General features: G+C 40.7%; 1 long non-coding RNA gene and 1 pseudogene across 5 annotated transcripts in view; one reads left to right on the forward strand and one right to left on the reverse strand.

The window, feature by feature from the left end:
- Positions 1-21,563, reverse strand: part of LOC144379054 (uncharacterized) — a 52,152-nt gene that overhangs the window by 15,174 nt on the left and 15,415 nt on the right. The window lies entirely within an intron of this gene.
- LOC118532129 (small ubiquitin-related modifier 2 pseudogene) lies at positions 586-3,346 on the forward strand (annotated as a pseudogene).

The following is a 21,563-nucleotide window of genomic DNA, read 5'->3' on the forward strand; positions in this document are numbered from 1 at the left end:
GGGTGGGGTGGATGGGCGAAATAGGTGAAGGGATTAAGAAGTACAAACTTCCTGTTATGAAATAAGTTGCAGGGATATAAAGTACAGCATAGGGAATATAGTGGATAATATTGTAAGAATTACATATGGTGACAGATAGTAACAAGACTTATTGTGGTGATCGTTTTGTAATGTATATAAATGTTGACTATGTTGTACACCTAAAACTAATATAATATTGCATATCAACTATACTTCACTGAAAAAAAGGAGGGGATATGTGGACAGAGATACACAAGGAGAACACCATGTGAAGATTAAAGCAGAGACTGGGGTGGTGCTTCTACAAGCCAAAGAATGCAAAAGATTGCCAGCAAATTATCAAAAGTTAGGAAAGAGGCATGGAACAGATTCTTCCTCACAGCCCTAAGGAGGAACAGACCCTACTGATGTTTTGATTTCAGACTTTTAGCCTCCAGGACTGAGACAATAAATTTCTGTTGTTTATAAAGAAGTCATTAAATAAATAAAGTAAACAAAATAAAACTAAGGTTAATTAAAAAAAAAAAAGGACAGGGGGTGCCTGTCTGGCTCAGTCAATAGAGCATGGCAGGTTTTATCTTGGGGTTGTGAGTTCAAGCCCCTCACTGGGCATAGAGTTAACTTCTTTTTTTGATTCCTATCTTTTTTTTTTTTAAGATTTTATTTATTTATTTGACAGAGAGAGACACAGCGAGAGAGGGAACACAAGCAGGGGGAGTGGGAGAGGGAGAAGCAGGCTTCCCACAGAGCAGGGAGCCCGATGTGGGGCTCGATCCCAGGACCCTGAGATCATGACCTGAGCCGAAGGCAGACGCTTAACCAACTGAGCCACCCAGGCACCCCTTCGATTCCTATCTTTTATTTTTTATTTTTTTTTGTGTGTGTTTCTTTTTTTTATTATTTTTATTATTTTTATTTATTTTATTTTATTATGTTATGTTAGTCACCATACAGTATATCATTGGTTTTTTTTTTTTAATTTTTTTTATTGTTATGTTAATCCCCATACATTACATCATTAGTTTTAGATATAGTGTTCCATGATTCATTGTTTGTGCATAACACCCAATGCTCCATGCAGAACGTGCCCTCCTCAATACCCATCACCAGGCTAACCCATCCTCCCAACCCCCTCCCAGTACATCATTGGTTTTTGATGTGGTGATCCACAATCCATTGTTTTCGTATAACACCCAGTGCTCCATGCAGTACGTGCCCTCCTTAATACCCATCACCGGGCTAACCAATCCCCCCTCCCCCCTCCCCTCTAAAACCCTGTTTGTTTCTCAGAGTCCATAGTCTCTCATGGTTCATCTCTCCCTCCAATTCCCCCCCCCATTTTCCCCTTCCTTCTCCTAATGTCCTCCATGCTATTCCTTATGTTCCACAAATAAGTGAAACCATATGATAATTGACTTTCTCTGCTTGACTTATTTCACTTAGCATAATCTCCTCCAGTCCCATCCATGTTGATGTAAAAGTTGGGTATTCATCCTTTCTGATGGCTGAGTAATATTCCATTGTATATATGGACCACATTGGGCGTAGAGTTAACTTAAAAAAAAAAGTGCAGTAAGTTGGCCAAAGTCATACAGACATTGAACTACAGAACCAAATCTGGACACTCTGTCTCCAGAACCCTTCTCATTAATTGCTATGCTCTACAACTTCCCATGAGCTTCAGTTGTAGTCATCTGATAAAAATTTCATATGATACATCAAAATGCCTCTAACACTTAAAAATGTTGAACTAGAGAACTACAGTTTATTAAATGTAGTTTGGCTTTTCTCATTTATTGGGAATAAAATCCACTCATATACACAACACATTAATTACAGAAAAGTGCTTAAAAATCTCAACTTAAAACCTTTTATAGCATTTAGAAACAAAACACCTAAAATTATAAAAATAAACTACACTACTTTTTTAGAGAAAAATTCATGAATTCATGTTATCAGGACTTAAAAGCAAGTTTGTTTGTTTTTATTTACTTGTGACGCCATAATGAAGTTTAATTTCAATCCATATTTTATACATACTTTGTCCTAAAAACAAAAACATGTTAAAGATTTTTTTTTAAATCCACAAACTATGCTTTTTTTTTAAGATTTTATTTATTTATTTGAGAGAGAGAGAGAGAAAAACAGCATGAGAGGGGAGAGGGTCAGAGGGAGAAGCAGGCTCCCTGCTGAGCAGGGAGCCCGATGTGGGGCTCGATTCCAGGACTCCGGGATCATGACCTGAGCCGAAGGCAGTCGCTTAACCGACTGAGCCACTCAGGCACCCTTAACATAATGAATTTAAAGTAAATGAAACAGCATATGTTTCTTGTGAAATGGGAAATGTTTCCTTTTCTGTGAAGAGGATTTCACGAGGCTAACAATCTCTTTCACTCTCCCCTATGCCTCCCAGCGAAGGCAAATGATTTGCTGAATTGGAGGGAAGAAACTGGGTTTCTTTATCCCACTCACTTCTTCCATTCTCCTGATAGCTGGCAGCCTCCATGAGCATCCAAGTATTGTCATATGGGAGAAGGGGCCAGTCTCTTCAAGTGAAGCCTCTGGTTTTCCAGCATTACCTGTTGACCAGATAGGCAAATCTGCCTACTTTTGGAGTTCAGTATTAGGAAGCCCGCGTGCCCACAGTTGTAAGCCATATTCTCTGATATCTGCTTTTAGTATTAATAAAGAATATCCTCGGGTGGCTGGGTGGCTCAGTCAGTTAAGCGTCTGACTCTTGATTTTGACTCAGGTCATGATCTCAGGGTCCTCAAGCCCCACGTCGGGCTCACACTGGGCGTGAAGCCTGCTTAAGATTCTCTCTCTCCCTTCCTGGTGCTTGTGTGCTCATTGGGTGCGGACCTGGTACCTCTTTTGTGAAGCAGCAGCTGAGGAGACTCCGGCGCTCACCGTGTCCAACGAAAAACCCAAGGAAGGCGTCAAGACTAAGAACAACGATCATATTAATTTGAAGGTGGCGGGGCAGGATGGTTCTGTGGTGCAGTTTAAGACTAAGAGGCATACACCACTTAGTAAACTAATGAAAGCCTATTGTGAACCACAGGGTTTGTCAATGAGGCAGATCAGATTCCGATTTGATGGGCAGCCAATCAATGAAACAGACACACCTGCACAGTTGGAAATGGAGGATGAAGATACAACTGATGTGTTCCAGCAGCAGACAGGAAATGTCTACTAAAAAGGGAACCTGCTACTTTACTCCAGAACTCTGTTCCTCCAGACCAAGAAGACATTCTCAATTAGAAAGCCACAATTTGGTTCCACCACATCCTGACTACTACAGTGTAGTTCTATTTTTTCATTTTCCCCTTCCCCATTCCTTTATTGTACATAGAGTAACTGTGTATATGCACAAGCATATTGCATTTTTTAAAACTAAATGGCCAATGGTATGTTTTGATCGACATCAAATGGAGATGGGATGGGGCAAAATACTGCTTCTGTGAAAATACCCCCTCTCTCCATGAGTGGCATGCTCAGTCAGCTCTTATCTTTATATTCCAGTAAGTTATTTTGCTCTCACTGTTTAACAAAAAAAGAACAACATAAAAATCCTTGCATACCTTGTTTGATTGGAGAATTTTAATGTTTTTCATTTATCATTGTAAAACCAAGGACAATTTTAGAACTTTTTGGTACATAGCTGTTACATGTAGGGCAATCTGTCTTTAAGTAGGGATAAATTACTCCAGAAGAAATGAATCCTAGATAGTTTTCCTTTCAAGTCAAGCATCTTGTTGTTTAAATAAACTTCTTGTTTATTTTATTTTTTTAAAGATTTTATTTATTTATTTGACAGAGAGAGAGAGAGACAGTGAGAGAGGGAACACAAGCAGGGGGAGTGGGAGAGGGAGAAGCAGGCTTCCCGCGGAGCAGGGAGCCCAAAGCGGGGCTCGATCCCCGGACCCTGGGATCATGACCCAAGCGAAGGCAGACGCCTAACGACTGAGCCACCCAGGCGCCCCAATAAACTTCTTGTTTAAAATGAAAAAAAAAAAAGATTCGCTCTCCCTCTGCCCCTCCCCCACCCTCCCCTCTGTCTCTAAAAATATATATATATGTATATATCATGGTGCTTCATATACCTACTCTCTTTTTTTAAGAATTTTATTTATTCATTTGAAACACAGAGATACAGAGAGAGAAAGAGAGAGAGCATGAGAGGTAGAGGGAGAAGCAGGCTCCGCGCTGAGCCAGGAGCCCGATATGAGGCCCCATCCCAGGACCTTGGGATCATGACCTGAGCCAAAGGCAGACGCTTAACCATCTGAGTCACCCAGGCGTCCCTCATATACCTACTTTTTTTAAAGATTTTATTTATTTATTTGACAGAGAGAGACACAGTGAGAGAGGGAACACAAGCAGGGGGAGTGGGAGAGGGAGAAGCAGGCTTCCCACTGAACAGGGAGCCCGACGCGGGGCTCAGTCCAAGGACCCTGGGATCAAGATTTGAGCCGAAGGCAGACGCTTAACGACTGAGCCACCCAGGCGCCCCCCTCATATATCTACTCTTATCTCTTAATTAGTTCAGAACACAGGTGGGGAAGAGGAAAAAAACCATACAAATATACAAACATGTTGTTTCCCTTAAACATGAACATGTGTGTGATTGATATTATTAAACAGTATTTTAAAATGAACCAACCTTTTTTAAACTAACATTATTTTTTTTAAAGATTTTTAAAAGATTTTAAAAAAGATTAAAAAAAGATTTTTTAAAAAAAGATATACAGAGAGAGCACACGCACAAGCAGGTGGAGCAGCAGGCAGAGGGAGAGGAAGAAGCAGGCTCTCTGCTGAGCAAAGAGCCCAATGTGGGGCTTGATCCTGGGACCCTGGGATCATGACCTGAGCCTAAAGCAGATGCTTAACCGACTGAGCTACCCAGGCGCCCCTGAACTAACATTATTTTTAATAATAGCTCTAAAGATATATATATATATTTTATTTATATATGTTTATATATAAATTTTATATGTGTATATTTTATATATAAATTTTATATATTATATGTATATTTTATATATAAATTTATATATTATATTATATATATTTTTTACATATATATGTATTTTTAAAGATTTTATTTATTTATTTGACAGAGAGAGACACAGCGAGAGAGGGAACACAAGCAGGGGGAGTGGGAGAGGGAGAAGCAGGCTTCCCATGGAGCAGGGAGCCCGATGTGGGGCTCGATCCCAGGATCCTGGGATCATGACCTGAGCCGAAGGCAGACGCTTAACGACTGAGCCACCCAGGCACCCCTACATATATTTTAAGTAATCTCTACACTCAACGTGGGGCTCGAATTTGCAACCCCAAGACCATGAGTTGCATGCTCTAGACTGAGCCAACCAGGAGCCCCTAAAAATATTTTATATTTAAAATCAGCTCTTCCGCTGTGAATTGTAAGACTAATGAATCACAGAGCTGTACCCCTGAAACAAATAATACATTATATGTTAATAAAATAAATAAATAAAATGGGGGCACCTGGGTGGTTCAGTCGGTTAAGCGGCTGCCTTAGGCTCGGGTCATGATCCTGGAGCTCCGGGATCGAGCCCCCCGTTGGGTGCCCTGCTCAGCGGAGAGCCTGCTTCTTCCTCTGCTCCTCACCTCGCTAGCTTTCTCGCTCGCTCTCTTGCACTCTCTCAAATAAAGAAATAAAATCTTAAAAAAAAAAAATCAGCTCTTCATCACAGACCATGTTAAATTGTGAAGTAACCGGACAAAGTTCGAAGGAGTGTTAAGATTACGTATTTCTGAGAAAGGGACCATCAAAAAAGTTGAACTAAATCTTAAACAAAGCTAAGGGCCAGTAGGATCCAGAAGCTCATTTCCTCTATACAAGGCTTTCCCAAACATCTCTAGCACCTGGGCCACTTGTCAAATCTGCAGATTATCTATCAGGTCTCTCCCCTGGACATCTTGATTCATTGAGCCTTGATTGGGGCCCAGGAATCTCTGTTGCTAACTTTCTCCTAGGCAAGCTTTCCCATTAGGGAAATGGGAAAAACATTGCCTTTTACCAGAAATAATGAAGCTAACGTATTTTGATTTATAGCTGTGCATAAAAATGTAGAATGAGGGACGCCTGGGTGGTTCAATCGGTTAAGCATCTGCCTTCCACTCAGGTCGTGATCCCAGGGTGCTGGGATCGAGTCCCGCATCAGGCTCCTTGCTCAGGGAGGAGCCTGCTTCTCCTTCAGCCTGCCGCTCCCTCTGCTTGTGCTCTCTCTCTCTGACAAATAAATAAATCAAATCTTTAAAAAAATGTAGAATGAAATTTAGGTTTGTATTATGACATCATCTAATAAATAAGTTTGGCTTATTTTTCTACTACTTCCAAATAAACTACTTGTTAATAGGAATATTATAGAATCAAGCACAATATAAAATATAGAACAAAACTTTCAGGATTTTTGGGTCACATAATTCACACACAAAATGATAGCTACTGTAGCATTTGGATTCAAATCCCAGCTCTGCCACTTCCCAGGTAAGTGATCTTGTACAAATTATTTAACCTCTCTACCCCTTTTAATTTTATTTATTTGAGAGAGAGAGAGAGAGCACAAGCAGAGGGAGGAGGTAGAGGGGGAAGTAGGCTCCCTGCTGCGGGGCTCTGGGATCATGACCTGAGCCAAAGGCAGATGCTTGACCAACTGAGCCACCCAGGCGCCCTACCCCTCAGCTTTTTGATCTGCAAAATGGAGATTGTATTAGTAGTAAATTCCTACAGAGTTGCTTTGAAGAGTTAATGAGATAATTAATGGAGTCTTCACAGTAAGTAATTAGTTGTTGAGTATCTTATTATGCCTTGTGTTAATTAATTTTAAGAGTTAATACACATAAAACCCTTAGGACACATAGCACATAGTAAGCCCTCAATGTAAGTTATTACATAAAGTAGGATTGAGATAATGATGACCTTTATTTCTATGACTATTTACATTTTAACATCCATCTTCACTTAAATATCCTCCCATTTGTTCTTTTCATTAACCCTGTGAGGTAGGTATTATTAGCCTTTTTTATTAAGGATTCCTCCTTAAAGAATTCCTCTTTGAAGCTTACAGAGATTAAAAATTTACTCAAAAGTTCACAGTTTGTTAGTTGAGACCTACTTAGAAGGTTCAGTGTGCTGGAGTTTGTGAGGTGGGTCTGTTTCTTTTGTCATAGAAGGGCCTGGATCCAGGGATGCTTCATAACTGTTTGATGAATTTGATTAACCTACATGCTTTCTTACATCCTTAGTAGTTCCAAAGCACCTAATAAATCAAGCAAAAACTATTCTGAGTTTATCATTTCATTGCCTAGCCTCGTTTTACTTAATCTCACTCATCACATACACCCTTATCCACTCCCTCTGCTTAAGTACGTTTCTTGTTTCTGAGGCGTAATTATGATAACTATATTCTCCAAATCTAAGCTTGGGACATATGATTTGAATAATAGTCCAACAAAGGGGCAGATCATTGAAATCAGGTTCAGCCCAGAAAACTTGGGGTGTACGTATAACGCTTGTAGATGTGACCCTCCTTTCACTCTTGATCTTTCACTCCTGGTAGTATATGATTTATTCCTAATCTCGGTCCCTATAATTCTGCCTTAGAAATGTGCTCAAGGGGCACCTGGGTGGCTCAGCCGTTAAGCATCTGCCTTCGGCTCAGGTCATGATCCCGGGGTCCTGGGATCGAACCCTGCATCGGGCTCCCTGCTCAGCGGGGAGCCTGCTTCTCCCTCTCCCACTCCCCCTGCTGTGTTCCCGCTCTTGCTGTGTCTCTCTCTGTCAAATAAATAAATAAAATCTTAAAAAAAAAAAGAAATGTGCTCAAAAAGTATGTATTTACATTTGCATATACATTAAAAAATTTTGGAAAATATACACCAAATGGTTAACAGTGGCTACTTCTGGGGAATGAGATTGGGGGTATCCAATCTGGATTTTGATTTTTTAAAATATTATACAACTTTTTATTAGTTGAATGGTATTATAATGATCATATGTTACTTACATATTTCAAAACTACTTAGGGAAAAAAACTACTTAGGAATTAATTAAAAAATTAATCACAAATAGAACTAAAATCAGGATGTCTTCTTTTTTTTTTTTTTTAAAGATTTTATTTATTTGTTTGACAGAGAGAGACACAGTGAGAGAGGGAACACAAGCAGGGGGAGTGGGAGAGGGAGAAGCAGGCCTCCCGCGGAGCAGGGAGCCCGATGTGGGACTCGATCCCAGGACCCTGGGATCGTGACCTGAGCCGAAGGCAGACGCTTAACGACTGAGCCACCCAGGCGCCCCAATCAGGATGTCTTCTTTCCAAATAATAACAACTGCTCAGTCTAGGTTTCAGTCAACTAATCAAGCCAGCTGTTAGAGCCATCTCAGCTACTCCAGTTTGAACACTAAATTCAGGATCTCAAGTCAGAGCCTTTATATTGATAACGTGTGCCCAATTTGTTATTATATTCTTCTTTGCTCTAACACTCTTAGAATCCATTCCCACAAGCTTCCCAGTTTCCTATTAATACAGACTTGCATGGTTTCGCAATTATTTTGGTATGTAAAGCCCTATCTTCTTGGAACAGAAATGCAGCTTTCCCCTGGGGGTACCCTGGAAAGTTAACTGGTTTCTGGAGGCAGGAAGGAATGGTGGGGGTGAATCTTCAGGAAAATAGGCATCCTCTACTAAGGTCACAGCCTTAGGCAAGGTTTCACAGAGTCTTTTAACAAGGGAAATTGGTTTCCTCAGGCAGAGAAGGAGGTTCTGTTTTTACTTGCAAGGGAGGTTCAGGGGAATTTGCGTACAAGATTCTCAGCTTTGCCTTAGTCCATCCAAATATCTCCAACTCAGGTCTTATTTCCCTCCTTCCCAACTTATATCCTACTCTTAACATAAGACTTGGTGAGGGGGCACCTGGTTGGCTCAATTGGAAGAGCATGTAACTCCTGATCTCTTGATCTTGGGGTCATGAGTTTGAGCCCCACATTGGGTGTAGAGATTTCTTCAAAAAATAAAACTTAAAAAAAAAAAAGACTTGGTGAAGTTGTTTGTTCTGTTGTAATTCTGTCAGCTGCAAAATTAAATTGGGCCTTGCCTACCAGGCACTTGCAAGAGATCATTTATTTTTATTTTTTTATTTTTATTTTTTTAAAGATTTTATTTATTTACTTGACAGAGAGAGACACAGCGAGAGAGGGAACACAAGCAGAGGGAGTGGGAGAGGGAGAAGCAGGGTTCCCGCGGAGCAGGGAGCCCGATGCGGGGCTCGATCCCAGGACCCCGGGATCATGACCCGAGCAGACGCTTAACGACTGAGCCACCCAGGCGCCCCGAGATCATTTTTTTTTAAGGTTATAGAATTTCTGTGGTTTTCTACCTATTTCTTGAGCTCAGAACCAATGTCCTGATATTTTCTTATTTTTACTGAATATTCTTTTACTCACTAGTATAGCTAGAAGGAATCTCACCTCTCAGTTCTTGTGGCCATCTTTATCATCATACTAGACTAGCCAGTACTTGAATTCTCAGAGCCTTGCCCTATTCAGACCCTCCATCTCAAACAGATCACATTTTAAGAAATTATGTCATCCCGGGGCGCCTGGGTGGCTCAGTCCTTAAGCATCTGCCTTCGGCTCAGGTCATGATCCCAGGGTCCTGGGATCGAGCCCCGCTTTGGGCTCCCTGCTCCGCGGGAAGCCTGCTTCTCCCTCTCCCACTCCCCCTGCTTGTGTTCCCTCTCTCGCTGTGTCTCTCTCTGTCAAATAAATAAATAAAATCTTTAAAAAAAAAAAGAAATTATGTCATCCCATGGTGTAATGGTTAGTTTCATGTGTTAACTTGGCTAGGCTATAGTACCTAGCAATTCAATCAAACACTAATCCAGGGATTTTGTAGGTGGGATGGAGATTAAATTCTACAGTTGTTGACTTTAAGTAAAGGAGATTACCCTCTATTATTATTATTAACTGGATAATTATTCTCATCCAATCAGTTGAATGCCTTTAAGAGCAAAGGCACCTGGGTGCTCATTCAGTTAAGCGGTTAAGTATCTGCCTTAGGCTCAGGTCATGATCCCAGGGTCCCGGGATTGAGCCCCATGTCCTCAGGCTCCCTGCTCAGTGAGGGTCTGCTTCTGCCTCTTCCTCTGCCCCTCCCTGCCACTCGTGCTCGGTCTCTCGCTTTCTCTCTCTCAAATAAATAAAATAAATAATCTTAAAAAAAACAAAACAAAAACAACAAAGTACGTGAGGAAGAAATTCCACTGAATGGACTTCAGCTTCAGTTTCTGCCTGAATTTCTACCCAGAGGGCCTGCCTGTGCTATAGATTTCAGACTTGATTAGTCAGTCCCCACAACTCCTTAAGGTAACAATTCCTTGAAATATACATATTTGTATATGTACTAGATAAATATATATATTAGATTCTGTTTCTCTGATACTTCAGAACCCTGATACACATGCCATTTCAAAGCTAGCTACATAATTTGTTCAGCCCACTGCAAAATGAAAATGTAGAGACCCTTATTCAAAAAGCAGGAAACAGGGGCGCCTGGGTGGCTTAGTCAGTTAAGCGTCTGCCTCCGGCTCAGGTCACAATCCCAGGATCCTGGGATTGAGCCCCACATGGGGCTCCCTGCTTGGCGGGGAGCCTGCTTCTCCCTCTCCCACTCCCCCTGCTTGTGTTCCCTCTCTCGCGGTGTCTCTGTCAAATAAATACATAAAATCTTAAAAAAAAAAAAAAAAAGCAGGAAACAGGGGCACCTGGGTGGCTCAGTTGGTTAAGCAACTGACTCTGATTTAAGCTCAGGTCATGATCTCAGGGTTGTGAGGTCGAGCCCTGCGGCGGGCCTGTGCTGGGCATGGAGCCTGCTTAAGAGTCTCTCTCTCCCTCTGCCTCTACTTACTCCCCATCCTCAAAATAAAAAATCAAATACAATCCAAATGTGGAATGGGGATTCTTTTTTTTTTTTTAAAGGAGCAGGGAGCCTGATGTGGGACTCGATCCCAGGATCCTGAGATCATGACCTGAGCCGAAGGCAGACGCTCAACCATCTGAGCCACCCAGGCGCCCTGGAATGGGGATTCTTTAAAAAAAAATAATGAAAAGCAGGAAACAAAAAAGCAGGAAACAAGTGCCATACTAAAACATAAAACTTTTTCCTTTAAAAATATTTTATTATTTATAAAACACATGGAGGCAATGATACATGAGTAACAACACAAACTTACTAATTACAAAAATGTATTTTTGTTGTCATATTGTAAGTAAATAATACTTTATTAGTAAATAAATAATACTTTATTAATGTGATATCTTGATTGATCTTAAGATTTTTCTGGCTTGCTTGCCTGCAAATTCATTCGTTAGGTCATCAAAATTTATACTTTTAGCAACTTCATTTTTAATCAATATAATTGAAAGTAACATCAGTTGGTCTTGGCAAATGCCAGATTGCAAATAATTTTTGATAATTTTAAATTTCAAGAAGGATCTTTCCGCTGATGCAACTGTTACTGGAGCTATTAACAGTATTTCATAGACTTTGACAACATTGGGGTAATTTTCTGATAACTTAAATTGAAAATATAACATATAACTTATGTTATATATATTTTATATATTTATTTATTTACATATATATTTAGGCTCTATGCCCAGTGAGGGGCTTGAACTCACAACCCCAAGATCAAGAGCTGCATGCTCCACCGACCGAGTCAACCGTGTGCTCCACCCATGAAATGTATATTTTAATTCACCTAGAGCTAACAATTTACATGAAATAATTTTTCTAAAGAGATTTAAGGGGCACCTGGCTGGCTCTGTCAGAAGAGCACGTGACTCTTGATCTCGAGGTTGAGACTTCGAGCCCCACATTGGGTGTAGCGATTTTTTTCAAAGTTTTTAATTTATATTTTTAGGTAATCTCTATACCCAACATGGGGCTTGAACTCACAACCCTGAGATTTAGAGTTGTAGGCTCTTCTGACTGAACCAGCCGGCTGCCCAGGTGTAGTGATTACTAAAAAAAAATAAATAAAATTAAAAAAAAAGATTTAATTCTACATATATATCAGCTTCTTGTAAGCCTGAATTTAATTGTAAATGTAAATTTATGCAATGGCATTTTAATGTTTCTTCTGACATTTCCAGTAATTTGTAATGGTCATACAAGAAATTTAAAGTGGCTTTGTGATTTGTATATAATTCAAGATGGCTGTTTATGCGTTCTGTTACGGCATATTCAATTAAAAGGAAAAAATTAATTTTCAAATTCTCTCCCTTCTCAATTTGCTCACCTACAGCTTCATATGAAAATAGTGTTCTTTTCCATTACATGTGACAATCTTTAAATTATTTGTAAAAACCATGAATACTTGCTTTGTAATACTGTCATTTTCAAGCTTCTGGAATTTAAACTCAAGAGTTTTGGTAACTCTCTGAAATGATTTATTACAATACCCACGAGCACACTTGCATTTTATAGTAATTTGTTGAGAGCGTCTCTTGCCAGCGTGCCGGCAGCTCCTGTCTGGGGACTCAGGCCAGAGGATTAGTGTTTGTGCCGATGCCGCCCCTCCACCGCTCGTGTTGCCCCTGCCATCATCACCAACACCGGGCTGGACCCAGACCCTGGCCCAGGCAAAGGCGGGGGCAGCTCTAGGCTGCCAGGTCAACTGTCCAATACCCAGGCTATCTGCTGTGCCCATGGCTCTGAACCCTTGTCTGCATGGGCTGCCTCCCTCCCTCCCAGTGTATTTCGGTTGCTCACAAGAATGCTTCATTGCCCTATTGAGCTTCACTTACAAAACACAAGTTCAGGGGCACCTGGGTGGCTCAGATGGTTGAGCGTCTGCCTTCCGCTCAGGTCATGATCTCCAGGTCCTGGGATCGAGCCCCACATCGGGCTCCCTGCTCAGCGGAGAGCCTGCTTCTCCCTCTCCCTCTCCCCCTCCCCCTGCCTGTGCTCTCTCTCCCTCTCTCTCAAAGGAATAAAGCCTCTCCCCCTGCTTGTGCTCTCTCTCTCTCTCAAAGGAATAAATAAAATCTTTAAAAAACAACAACAAAAAAACCAAAACACAAGGTCAAAGGTAAAATTAAGTATGATGCCTTTCTTATGTGAGGCCCATGAGCCCATGAAGCAGTTCTGCATGGATTATCAGTATCCTAATTTCACTTCATTTATGCTGTACTAGGTGAGCAACTCAATCCCCAAATTACCTTGAGAGTCTGTTTACTATGTAAGGAAAATATGGTCAGTGCCTGTGAAGTAGCTGTCAAGAAGGAATTAGGAATGTGATAGATTTACTGGGGGGCAATGTTTGTGAAAGATAAATGGAGGGGGATCAGTGGTAGAGAGGGAAAACCTTCACATTCAGTGATTCTGTGAGAACTCAGGTAGCTTTAATATAGATATTATAAAAATGTTAAACTAAATTTTAAAAAACCTTGCTTAGAGAAAATCAAAATTAGATTTTCAAACTTTTTTTTTTTTTTTTTTTAGATTTATTTATTTATTTGACAGAGAGAGACACAGTGAGAGAGGGAACACAAGCGGGGGAGTAGGAGAGGGAGAAGCAGGCTTCCCGTGGAGCAGGGAGCCCGATGTGGGGCTCGATCCCAGGACCCTGGGATCATGACCTGAGCCGAAGGCAGATGCTTAACGACTGAGCCACCCAGGCGCCCCAGATTTTCAAACTTTTTAATTTCAAAAAAAAACTTCAGGCATTAACAGTCATGTTTCAAAGTAAATTTATGAAATCCAATTTCAGAACTCCTCATAAAACTTTAAAAAAACATCTGAAGTTCAAATCTAGAAACAGATGAATAACTTAGGAATTTAAAAAATGCCTCTTTGTATTTTGTAGAGCTATTTTCAAAAGGCCATGATCACAAAACTTATCTTGTTATCCACAAGCTGAATGAACTGAAAGGTTTCATAGGTAAGTATAATTCATTTTAGATATGTTCACTTTATTTATTTATTTATTATTATTATTTTTTAAAGATTTTATTTATTTATTTGACACAGAGAGAGAGTTAGCGAGAGCAGAAACAAGCAGGGGGAGTGTGAGAGGGAGAAGCAGGCTTCCCGCGGAGCGGGGAGCCCGACTTGACTAGAAGCTCATGGTTCCTTGATACATTATCTGTGGGAACCGTCTGAGGTCTCAGTTCTTCCAGGGAGGATTTTCTCTTGCTTATACAGATGGTTCCTGATTTTTTTTTTTTTTTAAGATTTTATTTATTTATTGACAGAGAAGGAGCAAGAGAGGGAACACAAGCAGGGGGAGTGGGAGAGGGAGAAGCAGGCTTCCCGCCAAGCAGGGAGCCGGACGTGGGGCTCGATCCCAGGACCCTGGGATCATGACCTGAGCCAAAGGCAAACGCTTAACGACTGAGCCACCCACGCGCCCCCAGGTGGTCCCTGACTTAATGATTGTTCAACTTAGGATTTTTTTGACTTTTCACTGTCAGTTTATTAAAAGCAATATGCATTCAGCAGAAACTGTACTTTGAATTTTGGTCTTTTCCCTGGCTAGCCCTATGTGGTGCATACTCTCTCGTGATGCTGGACAGTGTCAGTGAGCTGCAGCTCCGACTCAGCTACCCAATCACACAGGTAAGCAACCAATACACGTAAAACCATTCTGGGGGCGACTGGCTGGCTCAGTTGGTTGAGCATGACACTCTTTATCTCAGGGTCACGAGTTTGAGCACCACATTGGAGGGGAGTAGATTGTACTTCAAATAAAAACATAAAAATTTAAAAAATTAAAAAAAAATTAAAACCAGGGACACCTGGGTGGCTCAGTCAGTTAAGTGTCTGCCTTCGGCTCAGGTCCTGATCTCAGGGTCCTGGGATCGAGTTCTGCATCAGGCTGCTTGCTCAGTGGGGAGTCTGCTTCTCCCTCTGCCTGCTGCTCCCCCTGCTTGTGCTTGCTCTCTCTGACAAATAAATAAATAAAATATTTAAACAACAACAAAAACCTAAAACCATTCTGTACCCCTACAACCACTGTTTTTCACTTTCAGTATTCAATAAATTACATGAGATATTCAACATTCATTATAAAAAAGGCTTTGTATTAGTTGATTTTGCCCAACTATTGGGTAATGAAAGAGCCTGAGAATGTTTAGAGTAGGCTGGTTAGGTAGGTGTATTAAATGCATTTTCAGGGCGCCTGGGTGGCTCAGTTGGTTAAGCAACTGCCTTCGGCTCAGGTCATGATCCTGGAGTCCCGGGATCGAGTCCCACATCAGGCTCCCTGCTCAGCAGGGAGTCTGCTTCTCCCTCTGACCCTCCTCCCTCTCATGCTCTCTGTCTCTCATTCTCTCTCTCGCAAATAAATAAAAAATTAAAAAAAAAAAAAAATGTTTAAATGCATTTTCAATTTACAATGTTTTCAGTTTGGCAGTGGGTATATTGGGACATAATCCATCATAAATTGAGACCTGTACTAGCTTTCTAAGGGTATGACCAACTTAGGACCAATTTAAAATATATTTTCAGCATAAGGCTTTTTCCTTCCTTCCTTCCTTCCTTCCTTCCTTCCTTCCTTCCTTATGAGCTCTATATCTAATGTGGGGCTTAAACTCATGACCCCAAGATCAAGAGTCACGTGCTCTACCAAGAGTCAGCCAGGCACCCCTAAGCATAAGGTGTTTGGTGGAACCACCTACACTTGAAGAATTGTGAAAGATTTGAGATTTTACTCTGCCATAGTTAGCCTGCCTTAATTGCATGGATTTTTTATGTTTAATTGCATGGATTTTGGCAGAAGACAGGTACACTACTCTTGGGTCAGAGACCAAAGACTGGTTATTACTCAAGCAATAGCAATAGCCAGAGTGTTAGCATTTGTGTTGGCTCCCCAAGGCCCAATTCCCACAGGCAACACAAAGCAGGCCAGGTGACATCTCTATATGCAGTGGGTTGCATTACAGGAAAGGAACCCTGAACTTACAGAACATGCATTATTTTATTTTATTATTTATTTTTTTAAAGATTTAAACATTTTTATTTATTTGACAGAGAGAGACACAGTGAGAGAAGGAACACAAGCAGGGGCAGCGGGAGAGGGAGAAGCAGGCTTCCTGCTGAGCAGGGAGCCTGATGTGGGGCCCGATCCCAGGACCCTGGGATCATGACCCGAGCTGAAGGCAGACGCTTAATGACTGAGCCACCCAGGCGCCCCTTTATTTTATTTTTTAAAAATATTTTATTTATTTGCTAGAGAGCGAGCAAGCAAGCGAGAGAGCGCGGGAGTACAAGCAGAGGGGGCAGCAGGCAGAGGGAGAAGCAGGCTCCCTGATGAGCAAGGAGCCCTACTCGGGACTCAACCCCAGGACCCTGGGATCATGACCCAAGCCGAAGGCAGACACTTAACTGACTGAGCCACCCAGGCGTCCCAGAACATGCACATTCTATAATGGGCAGTAAGCATGCCTACCTTTTTCTCCAGAGGTGGACTTTCTGGCTATCTTCTAAGGCTGTACACAAAGCTGCCTCTGGTCTAGAGGGAGACACCATCAGTATCTTCCAAGATTGCTCACTACATAAACCGTTGAAAAGAGAGTCTGGAACAACGACAGTCAGTGCCTCTGCTCACAAGATGTGCAGAAACTTGAGCAACTCATGAAGAATTGTCTTCTAACAATAGATAATTTGAATTGGGCCATGAACCCATGCTTGTGTTTGGCAAATTATTAGGGTAGCTTTATCCCTCCTTTTATTTAGAGCCAAGATCAAGACAGATAAGTTTTCTTGCTGTCCTCTGGTATAGGTTTGATAAAAGTGTAGACCTTTGTTCTAGTTTGTGTATGAGTATGTGTGTGTGGGTTAAGGATCTCCTATTAGACTCCCTACCTTGGCTGGAATCTTGGGTTTGTCTCCTGTCCCTACACCCTTCATAGTCATTAGAACTCTAGTCCAAGCTCACTAGAGTTCAGAAGACACCCCCTAGCCCCATAAAATCTTCCTTTTGTGCTCGTACCTCTCCAGATTCCTGCTTTCACTTGATTTTTGGCCTCTGGTTATTCCTTAATTTTTTGGTATCTCAGAAATGTATTTCAATAGATTTTTTTTGTTTTGTTGAGAAGTATTATTATTATTTTTATATGAGAGGGCTATTCTGTGTCCCTAATCTCCTATACTGCCATGGTGGCTGAAATGCAGAGAGGTAATCCTAATTGGAGCTTAGGGTCGTGAGTCACCTGAATGAAAGCTGAATTCACCCAGAAGGCTGGCAGGTTTGAAAGAATATCCTTGTTGTTTGAAAATACCAAGATGCATGTGTTAGGAAGAATGAATGATAAAAACACTGATTTTCTTAGAAAGCTCTTTGAAATAAAAACATATTTTAATAAAAAAAAGAATATACTTAACCAATATGATTAGGAAATGGGGTGTTTTAGTTAACTGGATCTTCCCCTCAGTTTTCCCCCCAGAATAGATATTCTTTATATCTAAAGAATAACTGGGGGGTTATACCCACGTAAGGCTGCCATATACAGGAAGCAAAGCCTCAGGATTCTCTAAGTTGTATATAGTCACAGCACAGTTGCATTGATTATTCTGTTGGCAACTTTAGAAATATTGCAGGTATTCAATTTCATAGCTTTGATATAGTAACTACTTGGATCACTCCAGGATCACTCCAAAAATGTAGGATCTTATTTCACAAGATTGTTAAAGGAATAAAAAGAGATAATGTAATGTAGGGTTAATAGACACTGAAAACTTGCTACTCAAAGTGTAGCCCATGATCAACATCAGCATTAGTACCAGCTGGGTGCAGTTAGAAATGAAGATTCCTAGGCCCCTCTCCAGCCCTACTGACCCAGAATCTGCATTTTAACAAAGTTCCCAGGTGGTTCCTTTGTGCATTAATGCTTTTTATTCTTTAAATATTTGTTTATTTGAGAGAGAGAGAGAGAGAGATTGAGAGAGAGAGAGAGAGAGAGAGAGAACACCTGCAGAGGGGCAGAGGGAGAGAAGCAGACTCACCGTTGAGTGCAGAGTGCAGAGCCTGATGCAGGGCTGGGTCCCACAGCCCTGACATCATGACCCAAGCCAAAATCAAGAGTTGGATGCTTAACCAACTGAGGAACCCAGGTGCCCCTGTGCATTAATGTTTGAGAAGCACTACCTTAGAAAAATGTTTTGAAGAAGGTACAGTTGTTGCTGACGACTCCAGCAGTCATAAAATTTGGAGGCAGTGTAATACAACGTAGAAAGCATGGTTTTAAGACTCAGAATCTGAGGTCCACTCCTGAATAACAGTATGAGCCTCAACAAATCACTTAACATTTCTAAATGTAGGATCTGGGGTGCATGGGTGGCTCAGTAATTAAAATTACATATTTAAAATGATCTTACTTTTGTAAATTGTTTTTCTAAAGGCAAATGTGTGTGTTTGTGTACACACCACAAATGGATGAAAAGATGTCAGAAAGGAAATGCACTGGGGTGCCTGGGTGGCTCAGTCGTTAGGCATCTGCCTCCAGCTCAGGTCATGATCCCAGGGTCCTGGGATCAAGCCCTGCATTGGGCTCCCTGCTCAGCGGGAAGCCTGCTTCTCCCTCTCCCACTCCCCCCCCCGGTGTTCCCTCTCTCGCTGTGTCTCTCTCTGTCAAATAAATAAATAAAATCTTAAAAAAAATGTAGGATCTTATTTCACAAGATTGTTAAAGGAATAAAAAGAGATAATGTAAAGAGTGCCTATGACAGCACCTGTCATATAGTAGGTATGCAGTAATAGTTTATTTTCTTTCCTTTTTCATGTCTTGCCTAGAAAGAATAACTTTTCCCTCTATCATTCAAGTGTGTAGAAAATAGTTTTTATAAATCCATAAGAAATGTCAGTTATTAAAACAATTACATTCATGAATAGGTAAGATATAAATTATAAAAGTTTCCATAAATGATGAAATATGGTTTATAAGAGATACATACAAAAATATTTAAATTAAAACAAAGTGAAAAAAAAAAACAAATGAAAATCATTGGACGTTGAATAGGAAAAATACCTACCACATAGCCTATCAGTTACTCTAGGCAAGTTTGAAATGTAACGCTGAGCTTCCTAATCACCATAGCAAAGAGGAAAACTCAGTAGATTACATAAGGAAATTATTCCAGAGACAATTTCCTTGGCATTAAGGTCCAATAATGCATGAGTCCTTGTCCAAGGAGCATCAAACAATTTAACGGGATATATTTAAATGGTACAACTGGAAAGTAGCTGTTAAGATAATGAAAACGTGACTTTTAAGGGGTCTCTGGTTCTTTATACTTGAAGACTAAAGATAGATAGAATCTAAACAGAATTTTTTCTTCTTCCTTAATTACGAAAAACCAGCACAGGCTGAAAGAAAATTTCTTATTAAGCTCTCTAGAAATGGATTATCTATAATTCTTGGAAAACTTAATTTACACAATCAGAAGAATATTTTATATATCAGTTATAGGCATGGTAAAATGTCACCCAGAATTTTTCTAACCTGTATAGGAGGCATATAGACAGATGGAAGAAAGTATTCTTTTTTCCCTACCAATAGGGACCAACTCTTTTTTAGCCTATAAATATTAACTTGCTCTTTCCACTAGATTAATTCCCAGTAAAATAAATGAAGGTATATATATTAAAACAAAACAAAACTTAAGCCAGTTGATGTCTTGTGTTTTATAATGATTTTTTTTAAAGTAAGCTCTATGCTCAGTGTGGGGTTTGAACTCATGACCCTGAGATCAAGAGTCACATGCTCTACTGACCAAGCCAGGCAGGTGCCCCTAGAATGATTTGAAAATAAAAATAGCATAGAGGGCACCTGGGTGGCTCAGTTGGTTAAGCGACTGCCTTCGGCATAGGTCATGATCCTGGAGTCCCAGGATCGAGTCCTACATCGGGCTCCCTGCTCAGCAGGGAGTCTGCTTCTCCCTCTGACCCTCCCCCCTCTCATGTGCTCTCTCTCTCTAATTCTCTCTCTCAAATAAAAAAATAAAATAAAAATAGCATAGAACTCCTATTGATTTCTTAATAGTTTGAAACAAAAAAAATGCATGATCAGAAATATTTGGGAGATGTCCTAAATGAAGAATATTTTGGCAAGCTTTCTATAATCTATTGTGTTTTTAATATTTTTAAAATTTCTGGGTTTTTTTACTCTGTGATATGAATGGGCATCCCTCCCTATTAATACAAACTATATCTATACCATTCTTTTAAATGGCTGCAGCAAAATTCACTGAAGGGATATACTATTACTTATTTAACCAATATTTAAACTATTTTTAATTTTTTTATCATAAAAACCATAGTCATGTTCATCTTTGCATATATATCTTTACACACTTGCTTGGGATTACTTTTTCCCCCCCTTTCCTGGATTACTTTCTTAAGAGTTCTCAAAAGTGGAATTGTTAGGTTAAAGGGGATATATATTTAAATTTTTAAATTCATATTGCCAAACTGCATTCAAGAAAGATTACATCAGGGCACCTGGGTGGCTCAGTCGTTAAGTGTCTGTCTTCAGCTCAGGTCATGATCCCTGGTTCCTGGGATCGAGTCCCACATCGGGCTCCCTGCTCAGCAGGGAGCTTGCTTCTCCCTCTCCCTCTGCCTGCAGCTCCCTCTGCTTGTGCTTGTGCTCTCTCTCTGTCAAATAAATAAATAAAATCTTTAAAAAAAAAGAAAGAAAGATTACATCAGTTTACCTTCCCACTGAGAATGTATAACATTGTCCAATTTCCCTATCTTTAGTGAAAAGCAGCAATCATTATATATTGGCAAATCAGAGAGGTGAAAAGTGATTCAGGAATTATTTTAGATTATGCTCTCAAAAGAAAGGGAGTTAGGGAATTAGTATGGAGTAGGGGGAAACGTTAAGTCAGGTTATCACCTCAGCTGCAGACTAGCTCCGTTCAGCCTTATCCCAAGGGGACCTCTGGTATATGATGTCACCACAAAGGTACTGCCCTGAGGCAAAAAGACTAACCGTGAGCTGCCTCTGGGAGGGGGTAACCACCTTCTTAGGTGAAACAGTTGCCTTTGTCAAGGGCAGTTCTCTAGACTCTAGAGAAAGGACAGCTGTGAACTTTTAGCTGCCAACACTCATAGCAGTTCTGGGATGGGTGTACCTTCCTGCAGGGAATATTGATGGGTATCGTAGTCAAGTAATCGAGTAGTGTCCTCCTTAATTCATGTCCACCCAGAACCTCAGAATGTGACCTTATTTGAAAATAGGTTCTTTGTAGATGTAATTAGCTAAGGTGAGGTTGATAGGAGTCAGGACACACTACCCCAAAATATGGCCCTTGGCATATTGAATATTTTAAGCTGAAGGAGTTTGAGAAAACAGCAGAAGCAGTAAAGTCATCCCGACCACCTCTTCTCATCCCCTGAAAGAGATCGTAAAACACTCCTGTGAGAGGTGGCCTCCCTACATCCCAGGGGAAAGGAGCATCCATATAGCTGAAGGAAAACAAAGGGACCCTAAGAAGAATATGAAC

Source organism: Halichoerus grypus, chromosome 9 (genome assembly GCF_964656455.1).
Source record: "Halichoerus grypus chromosome 9, mHalGry1.hap1.1, whole genome shotgun sequence".
NCBI lineage: Eukaryota > Metazoa > Chordata > Mammalia > Carnivora > Phocidae > Halichoerus > Halichoerus grypus.